Below are 5167 nucleotides of genomic sequence, written 5' to 3' on the forward strand. Positions count from 1 at the left end.
CAAATGTATTTATGTTAATCCTCTGCTCAGAACTCTATATTTCAACTTTACTCTTCATGTCAAATATCCAAAATTATTAACAGACCAGTTAGTGTCCTTCAAAAACTTGTTCCAATCTAAATCATCAAGTACTCTGCATCCTAATATGTTAAATTCCTTATATTTCCTGTAGAAATGTTGTCTATGGCCATGCCACCCTGAATGCACCCAACCTTATCTGATCTCAGAAGCTAAGCAAGGTCGGTCCTAGTTAGTACTGGGATGGGAGATCACCTAGGAATACCAGGCGCTGTAGACGATTAAAAAAAAGAGAGAGAGAGAGAAAGAAAAAAGAAATGTAGCTTTATTTTCTGCTCTGTGTTTTGTATAAAGTTTAGTTTTCTTTAGAAGAAAATGTTCTCCATGTTATTTACTAACAAAAACAAAAAAAATACCTTACACAGTGTTTTAATATGTGACAGATAACAGCATTTATATTTAGTATTTCTTGACCTCCTTTATTAGACAGGATAGAATATAGCTTATCTTGACTATCCAACACAAGGATGTTAAAGCAAAAGTCAATTGAGAAAGGAGCAAATGAGGGTTCCATTGTCAGTAAGATTTCAACTCAGAGACTACAATATTCACATGTATTAATTAATACCTAATCCAACCCTTTCCCGACTCTGACAGTGAAAATAAGAAATTTCTGTTATTTCTGCTCTATTACATTGTACTTAAATTCTTTTGGGGGGGATTTTGTTATTAATGCTTCCTAAAACTGATAAATTATTCTACTTTAAAATATTAAAAATTACTTTCTTTTGATTCATGTTATTATAATCATTTGACCTTCAAATTGTACCTAACCATAGGAATAACATTTTAGCATTTTACAATCTATATAATAAATTATAAATATGCCAATGAGTTGAAGACCGATAAGACATGTACTATTAACAGATTTGGGGAATGCCATATATGCATGGGACGCAAATGAGTTGGGAAAGATTTTCAAATTAAATGGACATTTTTGAATATTTTTTCTTAATTTAATTTTTTAAAACTATTATAATCAATTATAATCTTGTAATTATTACTCTTTAAGTGCACAATATTTAAATTTTATTAGATACCTTAAAATTAATCTATTTCAATAAACACATTTAATTCTTGTCATACTTTAAAATGTTTCAAATAGTTTAGCGTCTCTTGATAGCTACATTATTTAAAGTTTAAACACATGTACTTAAAAGAGTTTTCATAAATAATAGAATCAGGAAATGTAATTTAGAAGCACTTTAATGTTTAAGTAAAATAACATACATGTGCTTGTCCCTAAATTTTACAAACCTGGATCACCTTCTTGATTTAGTCATTTTCTGTGCAATAGATTTTACTTCGTGAGCAATCATTTTATCTTGTAGAAGTAATCATTCAATAGAGGTATGATGGTAAGTTCCAATTAGATTCTTATTCATGAAAATTTATATAGCAATTACCTTCGATCATTTTATTTCTTAAGAGTACCTACAATCAAATACAATATAGTTCACATAAAAAACAAGCTCTGTATTTTTAGAGTAAACATCTTGACATGATAGTTATCTTTCATCTTCTTTCCTAAGGAACTGAACAGACACTAATGGCCTTGTCCTAAGTTTCCCCTTACCAGACCCATGTATTTTTAATGATTCTCTTTCTTATTGTAAATTCTGTTTGAAAGTATGTGAAAGGGTTTGGTACAACCCTGAACAGAGTAATCTTTTAAAATCAGTATCTAGCAATTCATTTAGAACCAAAAAAGGGCATACCTGTACAACAAAATAGGCTTCAAAATATCTCTCTATCTATGAAAATATCTTAAATAGGAGCAAATTGATCCATAATTTGTGTCTATGTTGTCTTTGTTTTTCAAAATATAAAATCAGGTTTTTAGGTTGATATATTATCAAAATATTAGTTGTTAAAATTACATACCATATTAAATAAAAATGACTGTATAAATCCTTTAAGAAGAAAATGGTACATTAGAAAACTTGGTTTTCTTGACAGGGAGTCAGAATACAAGAGCATAGTGGGTATGTGCATCTTTCTATTTGGGACCCTCCATGCACTGCCCAGTGTGGCTGTACATGGCAAATGAGTAATACAGAATAAATATTAAATGAAGTATCTAGATTAACTGGGCAGAGTATATAGCATGACGACAGACTCATGAATCTCCAATTTAAGATCGAAAATAAAAAAGTTATCCAAAATCTTTAGAGCCTCAACTTTGTTGGGCTCCTGAATTCTGGAAGCAGTAGAATTTTAAGTTAAGGAAGTCTTAGAGGGGAAAGTATAAGAAACCAAAGACAACTACTGTCACTGAATATCAGAGCATGAACTCATTGTCCAAAAAGGCGAGCAGTTCCAACCATTTTCACGGTAATAGACAAAGTGACAATGGATCTCAATGCCAAGGAATAGAATGGCTGATGCAACTTTACTAAAAGATGATAGCAGGGCAAAGAATAAAATAAGAATGAAGAAAATAATGGAAAAGAGGGTATTTATCCACAAGCGGTAAAGCACTATATTAATATTCTAATACTGAAATTTAGCTTTAAAAATCTTGTGAATAAAATAAATTCCAATTTAGTGATCCAATAACTGCTGATCTAGATTAGCTTGAGATTTAAGATCACATTTCAATTATAAGAAATTTTTAAATAAATTATTATATTTGTAAACACATTGTTAAATGATTATGCCTCTAAGAATAGCAAATAATCTCTTGCCTCCTTTTATTTAAGCTATGAGATAGATGCTCTTTCTCATCACTCTTTGCTACACATTGATTAGAGAAATGCTCATATTGGCCTGTGCCATGCCACCATTGTGGTGGGTGGTATGAGAAATATGCTCCTCTTTTAAAAATTTATTTCACTTCGATTTATAAACTTTAGAATACTTTACTTTTGATATGAGGATTATATATATGAGAAACTTTAAAATTAATATACAATTTAAAGGGGAAATATGAAGACAAAAATACTGTCATCTAGTTAGATACTATTTTAATGTTTTGAGACAGGTCAGTAAAAAAGAATCTTTCAGATATTCTTATGACCAATTAATAATAATGTTAACATGACTAATTATCTCATACACTTAATAGAAAATCATAACAAACCTCCATTTTAATAACTTATAGTCATTCTTAGTTTAATATATTTTAATTTTATATGCATGCCTTTTAATTATACTCGCTGTAATTGCTTATCTTTATAGCAAACTCTTTAAGATAGTCAGTCCAGAATGTAAGGTTAGTCATTATCAATAAATAATATTATGATTTTTATAGATATACTCCCTGAATGGTATTATATACAAGAATCTTGACTCAGGGGGAAGATGGCAGTTTAGGTAAAAGTGGAGTTTGCCTCCTCCCAGGTCCTCCTTGAAATTACAACCAAATTATAAAATAATCAATGTGGAGAATCATCTAAAGCCCAGCTCATCATAACAAGTACGTCTGATAATATAAAGAAGGAGCCACATCAAAGCTTATAGAAGGGGCAAAATTGCAAATCAGGCTGGACCCGCACCCACAGGTGGTGGAAGATCACTGGGAGGGAGAGCAAGGCTGCAGAGGCTCCCCTGAAGGAGAGGGTGGTTCTGGCCTCATTTGAGGGCTCCCCAGCCCAGGGTCCCAGCCCAAGGAAGAGGAGTTTCCAATAATTCTGACTGTAAAAACCAGAGGGGATTCTGGCCATCTGGGTGAGATGGAAGGAGACTGAAATCCTAGACGTCCCTTTGAAGGATCCACATACAGGCTTTCCGACCTGTGGACACTCACCCAGGACACTTGCAGTTGGCCAGAGGCTCACGCAGGATTCATACTGAGAAAGTCTGCATTACCTGGAGCCAAAACAAGGGCTGGAATGACAGCCACCACTGTGTCTTTGTCCTGCTCCCCTATGAAGTAATCTATAGATCTTGCCAGTTTGACTGTGCAGACTCCTCCCAGAGGGTCATTAGGAAGCTCTGGCTTTAGGAGATCAGCCCGCCCCACCCAATCTGAAGATCCAGGCCTTTAGTTGCTGGATGGCTGTCAAGCCCTGCACCAATTCAGGGCCAAACATTCACAGCTGGAGGCCAGCACTGTGAGCTGGCATTTCTGAGATAGTTTCAGTCCGATCACTGCTGCCAACCTGAATTTAGGTGGATCTGCGGGCCAGTCCCAGACATCAGCTGGTCTTGCTGTGATCTGAGACTTTTGTGGGAACCTTAAATGGTTACTGAAGTTGCAGCAAAACTGAGACTGTATTGATCTGCAGGCCATTGTCTCCCTGAGACACTTCCTCACCCAACCCACAAATTGCCCCAGGTGACAAATTGACAGTCAACCTCCACCACTGCTGCTCCCTCTCTAATCCACAGAAGCAACAAACTCTGGCTAGCAAAGAGCCGGACACTGCAGGGAAACCAGTTGCAGGCAGACCTCTGCTGCCTGAAAGAGTTGCAATATTGCGTCAGGGGACTGCAGTGGTCGTGGGACAGCCCCAGACGGCAGCTGCTCTCAGTGTGATCTGTGACTACGACAGAAACACCTGGGTATAGAAGTTGCAGCAAAACTGAGGCTGTATTGGCCTGATGGCCCTTGTGTCCTTGAGATCCCGCTTCACCCAAGCCACAAAGTGACAGATAGTCTCCCCTGCCCTGCTTGGCTCTAGAGTTGCACAGTCTGTACAGGCAACTGACCTTGGCTAGCTCAGTGAACGCATTTCGGGGAAAACAGTTGTGGGCAGACCACTGCTGCCTGTACAAGCTGCAATATCTCTTAAGGGGATCGCAGGGGTCTGTGGTACTGGCCAGGCAGCAGCTTGTCTCCATGTGATCTATGACTACTGCAGGAATGTGCAGACACAGAAATTACAGAAAACTGAGACTACTAGCCTGATGGCCCTGACACCCTGAGCTCCTGCCCCATCCAATACTCAAAGTGCCCACAGTATGTTGATAGGCAGCTGCCCCTACTCTAGAGTGATGCATTCAGGACTGAGGTGGGCAGAAGCTAAACTTGCTATGATTGGAAACTTGTACAGGGAGCCACAGAGACAATGCTGGCATGACATTGTGGTGGCAGGAGGAAATTTGCTTAATAGATCCAGGAGATCCCCGGGGTCCCTGTATCATC

At 37.1% G+C, this 5167-nt stretch overlaps 1 pseudogene; it reads left to right on the plus strand.

The window, feature by feature from the left end:
* The first annotated feature begins 179 nt into the window (after nucleotides 1-179).
* On the plus strand, nucleotides 180-298 carry LOC111736656 (annotated as a pseudogene).
* Nucleotides 299-5167: the final 4869 nt, after the last annotated feature.

Source organism: Pteropus vampyrus, unplaced genomic scaffold (genome assembly GCF_000151845.1).
Source record: "Pteropus vampyrus isolate Shadow unplaced genomic scaffold, Pvam_2.0 Scaffold21, whole genome shotgun sequence".
Taxonomy (NCBI): domain Eukaryota; kingdom Metazoa; phylum Chordata; class Mammalia; order Chiroptera; family Pteropodidae; genus Pteropus; species Pteropus vampyrus.